The sequence below is a fragment of the Xyrauchen texanus genome, chromosome 41, assembly GCF_025860055.1.
Source record: "Xyrauchen texanus isolate HMW12.3.18 chromosome 41, RBS_HiC_50CHRs, whole genome shotgun sequence".
NCBI classification, from domain to species: Eukaryota; Metazoa; Chordata; class Actinopteri; order Cypriniformes; family Catostomidae; genus Xyrauchen; species Xyrauchen texanus.
The window spans coordinates 24,711,748-24,734,634 of NC_068316.1; the positions used below are offsets into that span (position 1 = coordinate 24,711,748).

At 42.3% G+C, this 22,887-nt stretch overlaps 1 protein-coding gene across 2 annotated transcripts in view; it reads right to left on the reverse strand.

Moving 5' to 3' along the window:
- LOC127634009 (integrin beta-1-like) overlaps positions 1 to 22,853 on the reverse strand; it is a 42,319-nt gene extending 19,466 nt beyond the window's left edge. For both annotated transcript variants that reach the window (XM_052113395.1, XM_052113394.1), the window contains exon 1: positions 22,570 to 22,853. The gene's annotated coding sequence lies outside the window, so the exon portion shown is untranslated. The remainder of the gene's footprint in view (positions 1 to 22,569) is intronic.
- Between the last annotated feature and the right edge of the window lie 34 nt (positions 22,854 to 22,887).

The following is a 22,887-nucleotide window of genomic DNA, read 5'->3' on the forward strand; positions in this document are numbered from 1 at the left end:
GATATAATTTTGATGATTATGGCTTACAGCTTATGAAAACCCCAAATTCAGAATCTCAGAAAATTAGAATATTACATGAAATCAATAAAAAAAAAGGATTTTAAATACAGAAATGTCGGCCCTCTGAAAAGTATAATCATGCATATGTACTCAGTACTTGGTTTGGGCCTCTTTTGCATTAATTACTGCCTCAATGCAGCGTGGCATGGATGCTATCAGCCTGTGGCACTGCTGAGGTGTTATGGAAGACCAAGATGCTTCAATAGCGGCCTTCAGCTCTTCTGCATTGTTTGGTCTCATGTCTCTCATCTTTCTCTTGGCAGTGCCCCATAGATTCTCTATGGGGTTCAGGTCAGGCGAGTTTGCTGGCCAATCAAGCACTGTAATACCATGGTCATTGAACCAGGTTTTGGTACTTTTGGCAGTGTGGGCACGTGCCAAGTCCTGCTGGAAAATGAAGTCAGCATCTCCATAAAGCTTGTCTGCTGAAGGAAGCATGAAGTGCTCTAAAATGTCCCGGTAGACGGCTGCGTTGACTCTGGACTTAATAAAGCACAGTGGACCAACACCAGCCGATGACATGGCTCCCCAAACCAACACAGACTGTGGAAACTTCACACTGGACTTCAAGCATCTTGGATTGTGTGCCTCTCCATTCTTCCTCCAGACTCTGGGACCTTGGTTTCCAAATGAGATGCAAAATTTGCTCTCATCAGAAAAGAGGACTTTGGACCACTGAGCAACAGACCAGTTCTTTTTTTCTTTAGCCCAGGTAAGACGTTTGACATTTGAAGCCCATGTCCAGGACCCGTCTGTGTGTGGTGGCTCTTGATGCAGTAACTCCAGCCTCAGTCCACTCCTTGTGAAGCTCCCCACACATTTGAATGGCCTTTTCCTGCCAATCCTCTCCAGGCTACGGTCATCCCTGCTGCTTGTGCACCTTTTTCTTCCACACTTTTCCCTTCCACTTAACTTTCTATTAATGTGCTTTGATACAGCACTTTGAGAACATCCAACTTCTTTTGCAATTACCTTTTGAGGCTTTCCCTCCTTGTGGAGGGTGTCAATGATGGTTTTCTGCACAACTGTCAGGTCAGCAGTCTTCCCCATGATTGTGAATTCAACTGAACCAGACTGAGAGACTATTTAAAGGCTCAGGAACCCTTTGCAGGTGTTTAGCTGATTAGAGTGTGACACTTTGAGCCTACAATACTGAACCTTTTCACAATATTCTAATTTTCTGAGATTCTGAATTTGGGGTTTTCATAAGCTGTAAGCCATAATCATCAAAATTATATCAAATAAAGGCTTGAAATATCTTACTTTGCTTGTAATGAGTCTATATAATATATTAGTTTCACCTTTTAAGTTGAATTACTGAAATTAATGAACTTTTGCACGATATTCTAATTTTTCGAGTTTCACCTGTATCACGATAACAATGTATATCAAAATATAGTACATTATTTTGGAAAATCAATAAAAATGGGTTAACATATTAAATAACCGTAGTGTACTGCCTGATTTCTAATAATTCAGTCAGTGAATTAAATACTTTCAAATAATTCCTTTTTTTATACTTTTTCTTTATTTGGCACTTGACAATAGTCCAAGTAAAAACTTGTTTGGAAGTCGACCTGTTCAGTGGAGATTTTATTTTCTCCAATCAGGGTTTTTTCCTTGGTCAAAAACGATTGAGTAGCGCAAGTGATTCTGCTCTGTGTTCTTCTGTCTTGTGGAGCACCAATATCAGGAAGCCTGCATTTTTAACTGCATTAAAGTGTCTGGCACAATAGTAGCATGTCGCACAGTCATATACTTGGATCATTCATTGATAATTCCTCTTCTTTCAGATTTGTCCGTCACTTTCATAAGACTTTGGTGTTGTCCTGAGTCTAATTTATTTGGTTTTTGTAATGCTGGGAAGAAAGTTCAGGAGCTGGATCTAGGTGCGGCAACGGAGTTTAATGAAAAATAAACAAATACAAAGAACTGGGGCCCTGCGATGGACTGGCGACCTGTCCAGGGTGTCCCCCGCCTTTCGCCCAATGTTAGCTGGGATAGGCTCCAGCCCCCCGCGACCCTGTACACAGGATAAGCGGTTGACGATGGATGGATGGATGGACAAAGAACTGGGAGACACGGGAACAAAGAAAATATCCACGATGGGAAACAAAAACATAAACAGGCAAAAACATCCACGAAGGGCATGGGCAAAACACGGTAGGTCTAGATACATTCAAATACATACATTCAACAACTGACAAAGAACAAGCAACCAACAGGGCATAATATACAAAAAGTATTACATTACTCAAACTAATGAGTAGATCAAACACAGGTGAGGACAATAGAAGACAGCTGGCAGTGATGAGGGCAGGGAATTATGGGAAGTGTAGTCCATGGGGAACAGATGACAGAGGCAAAACACAGGGCAGACAACAGTGAATCGTGACAGTTTTATATTTTCTTTTGGAGGCATAGGTTAAATTAGGTTCTTATTCCTTTTGCGGTAATATCCGTTCCCCTGCCATCATTGTTTTGGCGGTATCTGACGGTTCAAGCAAGTATCTGAGCGCTGAACAATAGAATGGGGCTTAAGCCAAATATTATACGTTTCTCTACATTTATAATAATTCCAATCATCCAGAGTCTTTTCTGATAGAAGTGGTAGTTCCTGTGGTTCCATTTGTTTAAAAATACCAAAAACAAATTATTTTCATGACTTTTAGTGCCGTTAATGGTTCTCAAACTTGTATTAACAAGCTGATGTGGATGCAAAATTATGTTAAAATACTAAAATACAGTTTCCTGCGCTACCATTCAGCAGCACTGCAACATCGCTACTATCAGCAGTGTTAAACATACAGAGCGACAAGTGTAGTCCAATTCCCAAACTCTTTTGTACCGGTTCATATGAATCTACAGCTTAAAACATAAACGTTGTTTCCACCTGGTATAAGGATGCATTTTTGGTAATACAATCATAAGAGGTAAACACTAAATACAGGTGGAAACGGGGTCCAAAATGTTTTGTGATCAGAAGAACAATCAAACCACATAAGGAGGTAGTCAGAAATGCATGTGACCACATTGCATTTGAGGTGTTTAATGCTAATCCAACCTAAACGCATCCTGGACAGCAGTGAAGCAACACCCCTCACCTACCAATCAACCGCTACGCTACGCTAAAGCAAGAGCTTAGACTTAGGCAGTTATGTGCAACTTTAAAAGGAAATAACCGCCTGATCAGGAAAAAAAAAGCGAATACATACACAAGCACGAGACCTTAATTTCTTCAGTTTGTCTGATACCAACATGCATTAACACAGATGTTTTTGTACATGTAAAAATTACATGTGAGAACCCTGCTTTATGTGCTTTTTGGAGCTTGAAAGTGTTGGTCCACTACGACTTGTATGTATATTAAAATATCTGTTGGTGTTCCATGGATAGAAAGAAAATCATATGAGTTTGACAGCATAAGGGTGAGTAGAAGATGAGAGAATCATTTTTGGGTGAATTGTAGTTTTTCTAGGTATCATATCCATCATTGCATCATGCTCTACCAGCTTAGCTACTAGAACAGGACCATTTGCTGTTAGCTTATGTGATTACTTATTTTTTCACATCTGAAATAACATTGTAAATTTGACTGAACATTATGTACTGTATGTGAGTAACAATGCAGAGTCCTATAATAAGGACCTTAAAATACTTTAAAGGGGAATATTGACCACACTAATGTTTAAGTTCAGCCCCATCCCTCACAGTCATACTGGATAATTACCACTTTCTGCTGTATTGGAAATTACTTACCACAATGCAGAAACAACAAAAACGTCTCGGTTACTCGACGTAACCTCCGTTCCCTGATGGAGGGAACGAGACGTTGTGTCGCTGAGTTGACACTAGGAGTTGACACTAGGGGGTCGCTCTTGCGGAGCATGGCCATCTCTGATTTTGAGAAAAGGCCAATGAGAATTGGCGTGTGGAATTTGCATGCTACTCCCCCGGACATACGGGTATAAAAGGAGTGACGTAAAGCAACGTAAAGGTTGGGTCTGCCTCCTCCAGGGGCAGCGCTTGCAGGTTCACCACTTGATCCCTAAAGGGGGTCGTGGTAACCTTGGGCACATAGCCCGGTCGTGGTCTCAGGATGACGTGAGAGTAAGCCGGACCGAACTCTAGGCACAGTTCGCTAACAGAGAACGCCTGCAGGTCCCCTACCCTCTTGATGGAGGTGAGCGCCGTCAGGAGGGTGGTCTTCAGAGAGAGCGCCTTTAGCTCTGCTGACTCAAGGGGCTCGAAGGGAGCTCCCTGAAGGCCCCAAAGGACCACAGAGAGGTCCCACGAGGGAGCAGCGCCTGGTGGGTTTAACCTCCTCGCTCTCAGGAACCTGATGATCAAATCGGCTTCCTAAATACTTACCTTCCATTGCATCGGATGTGCCGATATGCTACTACACCTTCAGGTGGAGGGGACAGCTCCTCCAACCTTCCTGCAGAAAGAGCACTGATCCAACTCATTCTGGGGTCTTCACCCGGAAGAACACCACTGAGCAACAGCGCCACTTCAGGCGTAAGACGCCTGAGGGGGCTCGCCTGAGTGATCGTTCACCGCTGGTAGTAGGCCACCTTAGTCTACAGCGCTCAAGGGCCGACATGGAGATTCCAGAGGTCTGGTCGGGTGCCAGATGGGCCCTGACCCTGAGAAGGTCCTTCCTCAGGGATCCGGGGCTGTCGAGGAGCGTGAGGTCCGAGAACCAAATTCGGGAGGGCCAATAAGGGGCCACTAAGAGGACCTGCTCCCTGTCCTCCCTGACTTTGCACAACATCTGTGCAAGTAGGCTCACTGGGGGAAACGCATACTTGCGAAGCCCCGGGGGCCAGCTGTGTGCCAGGGCATCTGTGCCGAGGGGGGCCTCGGTCAGACAGTACCAAAGTGGGCAATGGGAGGATTCCGGGGAAGCAAACAGGTCTACCTGCGCTTGGCCGAATCGACTCCAGATCAGCTGAACCACCTGGGGGTGGAGCCTCCACTCTCCCTTGGATGTAACCTGCCACAACAGCGCGTCCGCTGTGCTGTTGAGGTAACCTGGGATGTGAGTGGCCCGTCCAAGGGCCGGCGACTGAGTGCCCGCTGCACACGGCACCCCAGCCCCGTTGGGAGGCATCTGTCGTAACCACGACGTGCCTGGAGACCTGGCCTAGGGGAACTCCTACCCGTAAGAATGCTAGGTCTGACCAGGGGCTGAGAGAGCGGCAACACGTCTGCGTGACAAGGACGCGGTGTGTGCCGTGGCGCCATGCTCGTCTCTCGACTCGGGTCTGCAGCCAGTGCTGGAGTGGTCTCATATGCATCAAATCAAGCGGTGTAACCATGGCTGATGATGCCATATGCCCCAGGGGCCTCTGAAAGGATTTCAGTGGGACCAACGTGTTCTGTCTGAACGTACGCAGACAGCTCAGCACTGACTGTGCGCGCTTGCTGGTGAGACGCGCCAACATTGAGACCGAGTCCAACTCCATACCGAGAAAAGAGATGCTCTGAACCGGGACGAGCTTGCTCTTTTCCCAGTTGACCCGAAGCCCCAAGCGGCTGAGGTGCCTGAGCACCAAGTCCCTGTGAGCACACAACATGTCTTGCGAGTGAGCTAAGATTAGCCAGTCGTCGAGATAGTTGAGGATGCGGACGCCCGCTTCCCTCAGTGGGGCAAGGGCTGCCTCTGCGACCTTCGTGAAGGCGCGAGGGGACAGGGACAGGCCGAAGGGGAGGACTTTGTACTGATATGCCTGACCCTCGAAGGCATACCGGAGAAAGGGTCTGTGCCAGGGAAGGATCGAGACATGAAAGTACGCGTCCTTCAGGTCTAACGCCGCGAACCAATCCAGATGCCAGACGCTCGCTAGCATGCGTCTCTGTGTAAGCATCTTGAACGGGAGTCTGTGCAGAGCCCGGTTCAGAACTCGCAGGTCGAGGATTGGCCGCAACCCGCCGCCTTTTTTGGGTACGATGAAGTAGGGGCTGTAAAACCCCTTCTTCATCTCGGCTGGAGGGACAGGCTCTATCGCGCCCTTCTGTAGAAGGGAGGCGATTTCCGCATGCAAGGCAGCGGCGTTCTCGTCTCTCACCGTGGTGGGGCGGACGCCGTTGAACCTGGGTGGGCGTCTGGCGAACTGAATCGCATAGCCGAGTCAGACTGTCCTGATCAACCAACGCGACGGGTTGGGGAGCGCGAGCCACGCCCCCAAACTCCGAGTGAGAGGGACCAAGGGGACTATAGCGTCGGAGCCCGGGGTGCTGAGTCTAGGGACATCGAAGCACTTACCTGGCTCCTTGTGACCACTCCCGGAACAGCCTGGAACGGGCGAGGAAGAATTTCGAGACCGTCGGCACGGGGGCGGGGTTGTGCCGCAGCTGGACGCATGGAAGCGGAAGACCTGGTTCCAGGGCGCTGTACCTGCCAAAGAGAACCGGTGGCCGGCAGTCGTGATAATGACGGCCGGGGAGACCGGAAGTGGAGCCCGGGAGCTGAGGAAACTGCTCGCAGCCCGTTGGGCGTGCAGTGAAATAAATTTCAAAGGGAAATAAGGATTCTCCACCCGCCCCTCCGGCGGGGGAGGGAGTGGTCTGCTTACCAGCTCCCGAAGTGCAGTTCCCTGAGTCCCAGGGCTGCCCGTCTCAGGGGCGCTTCGAAGCTTTCTTAGGGTTCTTGGCGGCCGGCCGTGAGGCAGGGGGCGTCGCCGTCCTGTGGGTAGCAGGGCTATGGCGGGGCTGGTGTTGGTACCACAGGAGGACGCGCTGGGCGACGAGCAGACGGGGTGCGGGGCCTGTAGCTCCGCCTGGGCAGGATGTGCTGTATAGCATCCGTCTGCCTCCTTACCGTTGTGAACTGCCGGGTGAAGTCTCCAACGGTGTCGCCAAACAGCCCAACCTGGGAGATTGGGGCGTCAAGGAAACGTACCTTGTCAGCCTCTCGCGACTCGACCAGGTTGAGCCATAGGTGGCGCTCCTGGACCACCAAGGTGGACATCGCCTGCCCGAGAGCCCGCGCCGTGACCTTCGTTGCCCAGAGGGCCCTGGACGGAAGCGTCGGGCGGTTCCGCCAGGTGGAGGCATTTTGCGGGCATAAGTGCACCGCGACCCCTTGGTCCACCTGGGGAATCGCCGTGTAGCCCCTTGCCGTCCCGCCTTCGAGGGTAGTGAGAGCAGAGGAGCTTACCGCTCGCGTGCGGGCAGTGAAAGGCGCGTGCCACGAGCGTGTAAGCTCCTCATGCACCTCCGGGAAGAAAGGAACATGGCCGTAAGCGGCGCTCCGGCCCCAGGAACCAATCGTCGAGCCGCGAGGGTTCGGGGGGACGGAGGATTCCACTCCAGCCCGACACTCGCGGCTGCCCGGGCAAGCATGGCTGTCAGCTCCGCGTCAGCCTGCGACTGAGCCGCCGCACCCAAGGGTGGGAGCTCAGCCGAGTCTTCAGCGTCAGACATGACAAACCCGCTCTCCGATGCCGCGATCGAAATCTCATCGTCATCAGGCGCTCCGAACGTGATCGCGGGTCCGCTATGAAGCGAGCCGGCAACCACGCTCCAGCCTCGGTTGGAGCATACTGAGCGTGGCGGGAGTGGGAGGTCCGTGGGGTTTTACCCGGCGGAGAGGCTCCCACTGAGGTCCCCATATCGCCCCCAGCGCTAGCCGACACCGCCTCATACCCGTAGGTAGAAGGACCGAGTCGGGAGCGGCTGGGGTGCCCAGCTCTTACGAGTCGCGGCGCGACCGCAGCGTAGCCATGGGCATGCTCTCGCAGTGAGAGCATGAACCATCCACTGAACGCTGACTCTGCGTGGGTAGTACCCAGGCACATGAGGCAACGATCGTGGCCATCAGACGAGGAGAGAGAACGACTGCAACCAGGAAACACACACAAGCGGAAAGACATCTTGAAAAAGACGCTTCACCATTTGTGCCACTCTTTTAATGTTTTAAAAGATATATATATATATATATATATATATATATATATATATATATATATATATATGTATACGAGTATAAATGTATATATAAACGAAGTTATTCACTCCGTAACTCTTTTATCAGCTGCTGAAGCACCCAGGTGTGTATGCTCAGCACAACGTAGAATGCGAGGGGGAGGACCGCTGGAAAGCGCCGTAAAGCCAACAGCTTGCAGAGATGACTGGAACAGCAGAGGAATTCAGCTCTATGACTGCTCTCTCGGCTCCGAAAAAGATATCTGATGTGTATTTGCAGCATCACTCCTTTTATACCCGTATGTCCGGGGGAGTGGCATGCAAATTCCACACGCCAATTCTCATTGGCCTTTTCTCAAAATCAGAGATGGCCGTGCTCCGCAAGAGCGACCCCCTAGTGTCAACTCCTAGTGTCAACTCAGCGACACAACGTCGACTGAGTGACAGACGGGGAACAAAGCAAGGCACATCTAACACCAATGTGTGATGTAGCTGTAGCTCTCAAAATAGAAAAGACTGTAATTATAAAGCACATTTAGATCACTGTTTAAATTCATCTCTCAAACATGGTTAAACTCACACTCTTGATATCAGATAATTTTCTCAGTTTACTTCATTTAATTTAACTTAGTTCCACCCCGAGCGTTGGGCCCTTTCATTTCCTCTCTCTGGAGTCAACCACAAACACTACCATCCTCCGGACAAATGCACAACTTGTGTCAATGAATTAAAATATTGTGCCAAATAAATCAAATTGAAGGCTGAGTGGGAGTAAGTCCCCTATTAAACTACCATACATATAATGCATAGAATACAAAGGGCATGATATATTATCCCTCTGAGACAAGAGGCAGATGTTACAGGGTTCAGAATCTAAAAAATATAACTGTTCCACATGACTAGTCACTTTTTAACTGTTGCATTGGCTTTCTCCCACTTGTGCTGCAGAAATCTACCCCGTCACACAGGAAAACAGTATGTAGTCAGGTCAACTGCCAAATTTACCCTTTTCTGTGATGTCCTGGCCATAAAAAACATGGCATCACAGTCACTACAAGCTAGATCATATAAAGAACATTGAATATGTATTAAAAATACAAAATATATGTAACTGTATTCCACTACCGAGTAACAATTTAAATAATTGGTAATTAGAATAGTTACATTCAAAAAGCTTTTTGATTACTGAAGAGATTACTTTGCATTTTACTGCAATTTTTTCATTTAATATTTAGTCCTTTCAGATAGAAATATTTATATATACATGTAAATGATGCGATCCAAATTGCATTTGAATAGCTGTGAAACACTTTCTTATGATGTGTTACATTCATACGAGCAGCCACTTCTAAGCCAGACACAAAGGGGGAAAATGATTGGTTATAAATCGTGGTCCCCGACCACTCCACCCTCTGGCAGGTGCCACACCTCTCCGGGCGAACCAGAGGCAGTCCTCCACCCCCTGGAGGATGGAATGCCCCTCCACATTCTGATGGCCGGTAGCGAGCTCCAGGCGGCTGGCTGCGGCTGCTCCGTTGGTCGGCCAGCAGTGGCGAGGACTCCATAACAGTGCATCCCTCCTTCTTCCCGGGCTTCGGCACCAATGTAACATGGTTAAGAATGGGAAAGGAAGTGGCGGGAACAGGCTAAACAGTCAAAGTAATATTTTAATAAGAACTTTAACAAAAAGACACAAACATAAACACACACACACACGGCAGTTGCATGTGGCTCTCTCTCTCCCAAACTGCCACATCCGGCTGCATTTATCCCTCTCCTCGGCTTATTAGCACGATTGGGGGCCAGGCATGCATAGTCACGGCCTGGCCCCGCCCTCCTCCTTATCACAGACACAGAGGAATATCTCCCTAATCTTAAAGAGGTAAATCCGACTAGCCCAATGGCAGTCCAGCTGAGCAGCCCATCACACATATGGCAATGCAGCAAAAGGGGCTTGAGATATGGATGTTTAAAATGGCTTTTACTTCCATTTTATTTTTTTTATGAAAAGTGTGTCAAAATTTGTGTCAAAACTTAAAATAAAATACATTGAAGTCCACAATACCTCTACTGATCTTTGCATTTTACAGGCAACCTGCGACTTTCTTTCTACAATTGGTAATAACATGTAGTGGAAAAAAGTGGAGTGGTTATATAATAATAAATCCACCACTAATAGTACATGTTTTCTTACAGTTTTACTACCATCTCAACAACAGGCCATTGGCGGTGACATTTTGAATGCATGCCAGGCTAAAGATTGAACATTTGAAAGTCTATGGAACAATACATGCAAATGCAGCAATCAGGCTTGAGTCTTTATAAAAGTAAAGGAAACTGAGTTAAAATACATTTTTAATATTTATTTTTCCCAGCATACAAGTCCTATCTGTTGTTTCAATAACAGATATCTATAAGTTTAAATTGGATGTCAAAGATTTACAGCTACTTCGAACTGAACTGAATGTAGTTTACATGGGGCCAACTGCCTCAAGCAGATCTTCATGCAACCAACTCTTTGTTTGGTGAGAAAACCCATATGGGGAAGCTCTCAGTTTGAATTGTGTGTTCTTTATTGGACAAATAGGTCAGAGTCTCATGTTAAATGGGTTATGCATTTCCTTTCCACAGCTGTGTAACAGCTGTTGACACCCTTCACTCTACTCTGTGCATAATTGATTAAAACTGTTGCTAAACTAATGACACTCTGGATCATCTATTTACCCCAAAAAACTTCAACACAGCCAAAGTATTCACCCTCTTTGGTACAGTATGTCTAAGACTAATGGTACAGCACTTAACGTGACAAATATACAGCATTTTCTGTAACGTCAAATTTCCCTACGCATTAGTGCAACATTGATAGAAAATCTATAAAGCGATGCTTAGTATACTGTACATGCTTTACTAATAAGACTCAATGTGCTGCAGAGTGACAAAAAATAGCGAACAACCAAAGGCATTTTCTTGTATGACAGATTGGCAAGGTGATCGTTTTAAACGACTTGATCACATGCCATTGCAGGTAAATTTCTAATTAATTTACTGTGTGACCTCTATTGGCGCACGTGAATACTTCTCACATTGTACACTGCTGAAAACTTTTATTCTTGGCTGATAAGTAAAGGGTGAGATAAGACGAGAAAAGCCAGTTCAAAGGAAACAGGGAGGGGACAGCACGCAGATCAGATTAGATGTGCTACTGTTTTCCAGACCACCCTGCAGGAGATATTAGCTGTTCAACAGATACATATATATATATATATATATATATACATACACACACACACACACACACACACATACATATTCTGAATCTAAGCTTTGTTTAAACAAATTAAGAAATAGGCCTACATGAAAAAGTACAATGGTTTTTAAATCTAAAAGATGTTTTTCACCTTACATTTGAAAAAAAAGCTATTTTTATTTTTACTATTTAATCATGCAGGATAGCAAAATGAACAGGCTTATCAACTTTTAAAAGGAGCAAATAAATCCCATATCTTTTGTTGTTAGCATCAAAGGCTAAGGTTCAATCAAACTCTATTTGCCGCATATTCATCTGTCGCTTGTTAGAAGCTGGGCAAAGTAAGCAAACTGAATATATAAAAAACAGGTTAACTTGCAACAAGGACAAACATGGTTTGTATCAACCAGAGGACTGTTTTGTAGTGTGAATTATTGGCTGCTGATAAACACAAAATATTTAGCCTATTCTATGAGTCAGAAGCTAGTAAATCACACAGCTGTTATATTTACAAAATTGTCAATTTTACTATTTAATCATATTAATAATTGTCCACAATGATGGGCCTATGCAGATCTGGTAAAAACTTAAAAGACACTTTTACATTAAACAATTTTGGTGCTGTGTTGGTCACCACTTGATGTCCAATGCAAAACCATTTGAGAAGCGATGGGCAGAATGGAAGAATCGCTTTCATCAAAAGGTTTTGCTACCTAAACAAGGTTTTAAGATGAAAAGTTGGAGGATTTAGACAGCCGCGTTCTTCTAGACATGTGTTCTTTGATTTTAGATCTACAGTTTCAGGGTCAATGAAAATGAAGGGTTGGCAAGATTAACACTTGTTTTTTAAACTTGTTTTAAAAAGCATGCATAAGGTTTGTTCAAATGTACATTTTGTATTTGTGTTGTTTTCATGTAATTTGAAATTACATTTGCACCATTTTTTACAAAAGGTACACACTGAATGCGCATGAAAATGTCAAGCGGTGTAACCACAAAAGAATGAAAAAATTACACATTTTATACACCTGCAGTTTATGTAATTGTACTCGTCAAAATAATTACATCATTTTAAAATATATGAAAATAGATTTTATTAGGATTTTCATAAGCAGGACATATAATATTTGACAAGTTATGTAAAAAAAATAAATAAATATATATATATATATATATATATATATATATATATATATATATATCACGTCAATAGAAGAGTACATTTTATTCCACATAAATTTTCCTGTATATTATCATATTTTTAAGAAAAATACTGGTTACGCCAATTGACACAAACCAGTTACACCACCTGACCATATTGCTTCAAAATTCAAATTCAATGAATTGTATTTTATCTTTTGAGTAACAAATTTGACAGGCATTATCATGGACACAAGCACATGGCCTTGATGTGAATATTTCAAACATAAGTTTTCAAGTAAATAGCAAATAATATTTTACAATTATGATGAATGATCAATGATTTACTAAGGTTATACCATTTGACATTTGACACAAGTATACCTGACCATATCAAATTATCTCGAATATTTTAAAGAGAGTTACTAATCTTTTTATGCAGCAGTTAGGGTCATCAGGGGTCTTTCTCTGTGATTTCCTGTCACATGGTCTTCTTGCACATAACAAAATGCTCCTTGAATGGTGGTTACACCAACTTGACACTTCAGGAAATTCACTTGACTGACAGGATCCCCTAATTTCAGAACAATGATGTTCCATTATTTTATTTACTATTAAATAGTTCTAATGTAAGATTATGCCAAACTAGTTAATAGGGTGTTTTATTGATAATTTCACCTTTTTTAATCAAGTTTAATTATTTGGTACCAAGTTTTTACGGTTACACCACATTGACGTTTTTGCCATCATCCAAAATGCCATCATTCTCTCAAAATTGATTAAAACCAGAACTTTTAGACTAGGTCCTCAATAAAAGAATGTATGCAAGTAATTTGTATTTATTTTTAACCTTTTAAATTAAACTAAACCATATGGACACAACAACACTACCGCCACATCATTGACCCTTCAATAAAAACTCAACAGAGACACTAAAAAAGCATGAAGCTTGTGTTAAAATAAGACATGTGTAAGTCTACAAGTGGAATCCACTTCAAAACAGTGCTCTGAAACTCAAATAACTGGGTAGATTGGCAAAAGTGAATCACAGCATTGCAAAGCTACCATTTGCGACATATGGGCTATGGTTTTAACAAATACTTGGAGATGTAGCAGAGCTGTCATGATTTTTTCTTGGATCAGTTCCTATAAATATTTCTGCTGAGAGTTCAATAGCTGTATATAAGACAAGATAGCTTGAAAAGGATTTTCAGTAAATTATAATTACCTTTGTTATACAGAATGAACATGCATAGTACCAGTCAAACTTTTGGACACACCTCACTGTATTTGTCTCTTATGATCATAAAAATCTTTTGATCTAAACAGTGTTCCTCAACAGGTTGGTCACAGGTCTGTTTGGATTGGTCAGGCAGGGATGGACTGGCCAATGGGAGAACCGATGCACCTACTCAAATTGTGACAAAATGGCACTTCACAATTAAATCGAACAGCGTACCCACCACTGATGTCACCCATACAGTGCTGCTGAACAACCAGACTTCCCTCGATATTGCAGCGTAGACCAAAAAATAGATGTGACCACTTAAAATTCTAGTAAGATTTTTTTTGTTTGTTTAACTTGTTGATACGCAATTCCCCGCACACGGTGGTGACGTCACTCTGCATACGTTTAATATATCATTTACGTCTATAAATGTAATGAATGTTAACAAATTATACATCTTGTCAAAGGTCTAAGGGTTGAACATTGATATCCAATCTCTGTTTCACAATAGCAATGCTCCAGAAACAGCAATTTAGTTATTTTTGCCAGGAGTACAAATTAAAACATGCAATATCAAAACGGGACTTCATACCTTTGTTATGAAAACGCGATCGCTTTTCATGACAAAGGTATGAAAAGCTTCCAGCAATTTTACAGAGAAAAAAGCTTGCAGGAACCTCATTTTTTGTTAGATCATCTTCAAATTTGAAAAATAACTTTAGACTTGTTGCTTTGTGAACATTGTGTTTCTAGGTCATCTTGGCACTTTTATTATTGTTTTTTAGATTTAGTCTTTCAAACAGTAGACATGTTAAACTATACTAAGGAGAAAAATAGCAACACTGTGCATGTGCCAAAATAAAGGTTTTTCAAGGTTTTACACATTGTCACCCTTACAATGCATCACAATTTTACAGCATTACTCACCACAGTATTATTTCTCATCTGACATGCGCAGCTTTGTTTCACATGATTGTTGCGTTATCTCTGGAGCACGCAAGTGCAAGTGAGTCCAGCAGACTAACCGTTTGTGCTACAGAGCGGGATCACTCATGCTACTCAATCTGGTTTCTCTCGATATCACAGCAATAACCACATAACTAACGAGACCCATTTAGTTCTAATCATTTTTTTTCCTTAAAGTGCTATGCAGGAAGTCAAGCATCTGAAACGGCTAAACAATCTGATATTCTAACCAAATAATGAAGTGTTACAGTGAGGAAAATAAGTATTTGAACACCCTGCTATTTTGCAAGTTCTCCCACTTAGAAAACATTGAGGGGTCTGAAATTGTCATCGTAGGTGCATGTCCACTGTGAGAGACATAATCTAAAAAAAAAATCCAGAAATCACAATGTATGATTTTTTAACTATTTATTTGTATGATACAGCTGCAAATAAGTATTTGAACACCTGTCTATCAGCTAGAATTCTGACCCTCAAAGACCTGTTAGTCTGCCTTTAAAATGTCAACCTCCACTCAATTTATTATCCTAAATTAGATGCACCTATTTGAGGTCATTAGGTGCATAAAGACACCTGTCCACCCCATACAATCAGTAAGAATCCAACTACTAACATGACCAAGACCAAAGAGCTGTCCAAAAACACTAGAGACAAAATTGTACACCTCCACAAGGCTGGAAAGGGCTATGGGGAAATTGCCAAGCAGCTTGGTGAAAAAAAGTCCACTGTTGGAGCAATCATTAGAAAATGGAAGAAGCTAAACATGACTGTCAATCTCCCTCGGACTGGGGCTCCATGCAAGATCTCACCTCGTGGGGTCTCAATGATCCTAAGAAAGGTGAGAAATCAGCCCAGAACTACACTGGAGGAGCTGGTCAATGACCTGAAAAGAGCTGGGACCACCGTTTCCAAGGTTACTGTTGGTAATACACTAAGACGTCATGGTTTGAAATCATGCATGGCACGGAAGGTTCCCCTGCTTAAACCAGCACATGTCAAGGCCCGTCTTAAGTTTGCCAATGACCATTTGGATGATCCAGAGGAGTCATGGGAGAAAGTCATGTGGTCAGATGAGACCAAAATAGAACTTTTGGTCATAATTCCACTAACCGTGTTTGGAGGAAGAAGAATGATGAGTACCATCCCAAGAACACCATCCCTACTGTGAAGCATGGGGGTGGTAGCATCATGCTTTGGGGGTGTTTTTCTGCACATGGGACAGGGCTGACTGCACTGTATTAAGGAGAGGATGACCGGGGCCATGTATTGCGAGATTTTGGGGAACAACCTCCTTCCCTCAGTTAGAGCATTGAAGATGGGTCGAGGCTGGGTCTTCCAACATGACAATGACCCGAAGCACACAGCCAGGATAACCAAGGAGTGGCTCTGTAAGAAGCATATCACGGTTCTGGCGTGGCCTAGCCAGTCTCCAGACCTAAACCCAATAGAGAATCTTTGGAGGGAGCTCAAACTCCGTGTTTCTCAGCGACAGCCCAGAAACCTGACTGATCTAGAGAAGATCTGTGTGGAGGAGTGGGCCAAAATCCCTCCTGCAGTGTGTGCAAACCTGGTGAAAAACTACAGGAAACGTTTGACCTCTGTAATTGCAAACAAAGGCTACTGTACCAAATATTAACATTGATTTTCTCAGGTGTTCAAATACTTATTTGCAGCTGTATCATACAAATAAATAGTTAAAAAATCATACATTGTGATTTCTGGATGTTTTTTTTTAGATTATGTCTCTCACAGTGGACATGCACCTACGATGACAATTTCAGACCCCTCCATGATTTCTAAGTGGGAGAACTTGCAAAATAGCAGGGTGTTCAAATACTTATTTTCCTCACTGTACTTTTTTACTCATGGTTTATTTCCTTTGTTATGTTTCTTTGAGAAGATGTTGAGTTTTTTTGAGGAACGTTTATTAAGCAAAATAACACAAGCAAGCATGGCCCACATCACATCAGTTCAAAGAACAAGTACACAAAACAATTAGGAAAAACGAAGGACTTTCACAAAAACCGCACTTGGAACTAATGGAACTAATTTCTTACGCGACGGATCATAATCTGACATTGCTAGTTCAAAAGATGTGCACAAGCCTCCATTACTAATTTGAAAATTTCACTTTAGTACTTGTAATGACGGCTTGGGCTGTTTCTAACAAGTTACTGGAGAAACAAGGATGTGTGTGTGTGTGTGTGTGTGTGTGTGTGTGTGTGTGTGTGTGTGTGTGTGTGTGTGTGTAGAGAGAGAGAGAGAGAGAGAGAGAGAGATGGTTCCAAATAAAGAGAAAATTATATAAAATTAGTTTATACAACATTTAACATCTAAAAATTGTTTTATTGATTTTTAGAACAAAAATGAACATACCGTGATAGCGTTATCGTACAGTATATCATTGTCGTGATATAAATTTACTCATATCATGACATAAGAATTTAGTTATATCGCCCACCCCTGGCCAAAATTTTTGACTGTTACTGTGAAGGGAACTTAAAATAATATTGAACTTTTCTTACCTAGTGCACTTTAAAATGAGGTTGAATTTAAACACTGGAGTTTGTTACTTTCTCTGCAACATCACATAACAAACTTCACAAGAATCAGGAGAGAAAACAACAACTATCTTCAAGTCACAAACCATGCGTTTGTTGTGAATTTCATTTATACCATCATATCATAAACTTCAAAAGAGAAAATAAACAACTAACTTTAAGCATTAAACATGAGTGACACTTTCACGTAGATTTCTAAATCAATATATACTGTTTTAAACATCTTTGAGTGACCGACAATGCAGAAACATGAATTGAAATGTCTTCCCAATTTTAGGTTACAAACCTGCACTTATCTGTCAAGATGAGTCCCTGTTAAAGATCCAAGAAGAGCTTTTCTGTCTGGCAGCTGTTATTAAGGTTAAAGGTCATGTACAGTCAGCTAACAGATGCAAGCGACCACACACGAACCCACACTTCATTTAGCATCTTGCCTCCATTCACTTGATTAAAAAGCTACTCTGCTCACAGACACAAGGTTGTTCTTAAGTACAGACGTACGTCCTTTTCAGATTAAAATGGGTACAAGGGTATCACTGAATACAATTAATCAATGCAGCATGTCTCACAAGGTTGTTTCCTGGCTTATTGACATTTCAAAGGATCTTGGAAAGAGGAGCATGCCAATTTTAAGGAGACAAACATATTGCTCTCAGGCCTGCTTTGCTTTTATTAGAAACTGATTACAAAAATAAACCATGAAAGATCAGAGTATTTCATCTGTATTTTTGGTACCATGGCACTTGCAGAGGCAAAGTTATAGGTTTGATTTCCAGGGAACATACTGATAAACTGTATACTGTAGCTACATTATATGCACTGTAAGTCTCTCTGGATAAATGCATCAGCCAGTTGCAATTCTGTAAATCATCCAGGAAGGTAGATCCTATTTTTGTAGATGTAGATAGGTCTCCCTTTACTATTTAGTAGGGCTAAGTAGGAACATCTGTGACTCCAAAGTCCCAATCAATGCCATGTGTGTGTTTAACATACTGCAGTTAAACACATTTCCCTAAGAAAACAGATAAGTCATTAGGAATCCATGAAAGCCTCAGACTGGTTTGAATTACCTTTTGTATTTTGTTACCTTTTATGTAATTAATCGAGTTTGGGGTGACTAAGCAAGATGATCGCTGGCACTATATTTTAAAGACTTACTCGAGATTGAAGCAAGCGAATAAAACAACCCAATCTAAAGAAAATGCGTACATAATTTACGAGTTGACTATTTCGTATAGTCTCGCATGATGTTGTTTGCATAAACTCGTGCAACTTCATCACGTGCAAATTCCCAGATGTCTAATGCGTAAGTAAGCGCGAATTCCACACACACGAGGCGTTAAGGACATATTTAGTGGTGCTTGCAAAGCATCACTATTGTAATCTCACATACTTATTTTTATTTTTCTTTTTTTTTTTTATTAGTGGTGCTTGCAAAGCATCACTATTGTAATCTCACATACTTATTTTTATTTTTATACTTTTTATTATTCTATCTCCGTACAAAACTTCGGCACCTAACTCGTCCCGCACCGTTTGGCGTAGACCCACGAATGAGGTGTCAAATCGAACGGCCTATTGAGGACACGTGTGCTATGACTTTTATAGCGTATCGGGTACGGTAATTGCCCCAGGGGCAAAAAGCGCCGAAAAATCCCATAGACTTAACATTGCGACAAACTTTGACGTCCACAGCTCCGAGCAGGATTTCGAGAAACGTGTGATTTGCCACATTTGAAGAGGCTGGCAGGCTCTGTAAGAGCATACCTCAAAATGGGGTAAAAGTTGCACCCTGGGGGCAGGAGCTGCCCAAAAATGCCCCAATTCACTTACAATGGTGTAGGACGGCCCATGAAATGAAATGGCATTGGGATTTGTATTCAACATAGCTCTGGATCACAGTGTCATAGAGACAATGGGGCGGGCTCATTTTACTCAGACGACCAATCAGTATCTCAGGATCATTTTGAATCTATCAAGCCACGCCCTAGCAACAATTTAGAGCACCTTAGCAACAAGTCCCATACACTTCTAATGAAAGACATCAAAGGGCTATCTCCGGATAGAAGTTTCATAGAAACACAAGGGTGGTCTCGTTTCACTCGGGGCAGCAAACAGCCAATCATGAATCACCTCAACACTTCCTAGCCCCTCCCTAGCAACCATTGTCGAGCACCTTAGCAACCAAAATCCATAGAGGATATCTTCCATTCTGAATGTCACAGAGGCATGGGAGTTGGTTTATATCATTCATACTGACAAGCAGCCTTTGGAGATTAATGATTGGCAGCTGCCAAGCCACTCCCTAGCAACTAAACAGAGTACCCTAGCAACCATTTAGCAGTAACTATATCTCTGCACCAGAAAATCAGAGAAACTTCTGGGTTGATTTATTTCAATCAGGATGGCAAGGAGACTTCATTAGTATCACTAAGGTAACTGCCTAGCAACCAGATGGGGTTACCCTAGCAACCGAGTAACAAATCACATATCTCTGCATCAGAAAAGCGTAGAGACTTCCGGGTTGACTTATTTCAATCAGGATGGCAAGGACACTTGATTACTATCACTATGATTACTGCCTAGCAACCAGATGGGGTTACCCTAGCAACCGAGTAACAAATCACATATCTCTGCACCAGAAAATAGTACTGACTTCGGGTTGATTTATTTCACTCAGGATGGCAAGGACACTTGATTACTATCACTATGGTAACTGCCTAGCAACCAGATGGGGTTACCCTAGCAACCGAGAAACAAATCACATATCTCGGCACCAGAAAAGAGTACAGACTTCCAGGTTGATTTATTTCAACCAGGATGGCAAGGACACTTCATTAGTATCAATATGGTAACTGCCTAGCAACCACATGGGTTTACCCTAGCAACCGAGTAACAAATCACATATCTCTGCATCAGAAAAACGTAGATACTTCTGGGTTGACTTATTTCAATCAGGATGGCAAGGACACTTGATTACTATCACTATGGTAACTGCCTAGCAACCAGATGGGGTTACCCTAGCAACCGAGTAACAAATCACATATCTCTGCACCAGAAAATAGTACTGACTTCCGGGTTGATCTATTTCACTCAGGATCGCAAGGACACTTGATTACTATCACTATGGTAACTGCCTAGCAACCAGATGGGGTTACCCTAGCAACCGAGAAACAAATCACATATCTCGGCACCAGAAAAGAGTACAGACTTCGGGTTGATTTATTTCAACCAGGATGGCAAGGACACTTCATTAGTATCAATATGGTAACTGCCTAGCAACCAGATGGGGTTACCCTAGCAACCGAGTAACAAATCACATATCTCTGCACCAGAAAACAGTAGTGACTTCCGGGTTGACTTATTTCACTCAGGATGGCAAGGAGACTTCATTAGTATCACTATGGTAACTGCCTAGCAACCATATGGGGTTACCCTAGCAACCGAGTAACAAATCACATATCTCTGCATCACAAAAACATAGAGACTTCCGGGTTGACTTATTTCAATCAGGATGGCAAGGAGACTTCATTAGTATCACTATGGTAACTGCCTAGCAACCAGATGGGGTTACCCTAGCAACCGACTAGCAAATCACATATCTCTGAATCACAATAACGTAGAGAGTTCCGGGTTGACTTATTTCAATCAGGATGGCAAGGAGACTTCATAAGTATCACTATGGTAACTGCCTAGCAACCATATGGGGTTACCCTAGCAACCGACTAACAAATAACATATCTCTGCATCACAAAAACGTAGAGACTTCCGGGTTGACTTATTACACTCAGGATGGAAAGGAGCCATGTATTGTATTACCTTGGTAACTGCATAGCAACCACATGGGCTTACCCTAGCAACCGAGTAACAAATCACATATTTCTGCACCAGAAAATCATACAGACTTCTGGGTTGATTTATTCATGACCATAATTTTTGCTCTTTTCAAGTTATAACATGCTGTTTCACGAGTTTTGCCACGGCAAGCACCACTCACATTTTCTTCAGGAAATGTACCTATCTAGTTATTAATATTATGCCCTTACCCAAACCCCTTATCTAAACTTAACCAATCAGTAGAGAGTGTAAACATGATAGGAAGCTGCTGTGTGTGACAGAAGCAAGTAATTGTGGCGTATTAGATGGAATCGATGTCCAGGGACGTCATTGGCTGTAGTGAAAGTTGTAGGAATTCAAACGAGTGCAGTCACACGATATCATACGAATTAGCCAAATTTAGAAAAGTCGAATCCTGGTGATTTCGCCATGAGAGGGTGTTGATAATAAAACCAGCAGCTTAACATAACCACTAGTTTAGGATCACATAAAATGACATCATACATTATATAGTCACATGGTAATTTGCTTTTAGGTTAAATAGTATTGTTCGGTAATAAAGGCCATACCTTCAGGTATATTAATGTAAATGAATAGTCATATGCAATTTCTTAATGTTTGTAAATCTGAACCTCTACTTTATTTAAACGGTCTGGATCTTGGTAGTACTGAATTGTAACATATTAGAGAATATCTTTACAGTTAAAGGACTACTAATTCTCCAGGAAAATAATTTGGAACTCACACTTCCCAGTGATTGCGTGGAAAAAAACATTTAGTCACTTCCTCTTCCATTCTGCATCAAGATTCATGATATTACACTTCATATTATGAAGATTCTTCATAATATATACTTTTGTAGCCACACTTTATCAAGATTTATTGATATTGATTAAAATTTTTCACATTTCATATAGGCCTACATACATGCAAAATTGGTCAATCTAAACCATGTTTTAAGGTTTTTATAACTGAATTTTGCATAAGAATTATATATCGGTGCCTTGTTTTTTTCTTTCTCACTGTAAACCTTTATATAGTTACATTTCCATTATTACTATCAATTCCAATTAACTATTCGGCTATTATCACTACAAATAGGCTAATAATAATTCAAAATATTTGCATAAAATAAACATGGGAAGGATCCACATAATACGAATATTCTCCCTAGCAACAAGTGTAGATGACGTGCTGGATTCACATTGATAGAAAAAAAAAAACAGATGGAGCATGATAAAACAAAAACAAACAAGTAAGTATATTTATAATTTTTTCGCCCTGTTGCACGCTAGAAATCTCAGATAAACAAGTACAACCAAAAAAAGAGTTGTCTCTGAGAGACTGAACGACGACAGAAGAAACAGAACAGCTTTTTATAAACCCATCCAAAAATATCTGATCGCGAGACAGCCTCGCGCTGCGACGCGGACAACTTAAATACACATTTATATACTTACTACATCATCACATAATCATTTCATTCAAGACCCACTTCAGCATTTTCTTTAAACAAATGTATATATATATATATATATATATAAAAAAACCCGACGAAAACCGAGTCCTTTCAATTGAAAGACTTAATGTAACTTTACCTTTTGGTTTGTATTATTTTTTCTCTTCACTTTCGGAGCCTCATAAGCGTCCTTCGTCAACGTGTGTTTTTCTTTTACTCTTTAACCATAAAACAGGTTCGCATAATCCTTCAGACGACATAAATCATGGGAAACAATCCATTCTGAGTCTGTCGCTAAGAAATGAAGTATTCCACGAAGTCAACGGGTCGCGTTTATCGTCTACGTGTATGCATTGGGTTGATGAAAACAGGGGTTGATGAACGCGGGAGGAAAAAGTGTGAGGTCAGCAGACAGACAGAGAGAGAGAGAGAGAGAGAGAGAGAGAGAGAGAGAGAG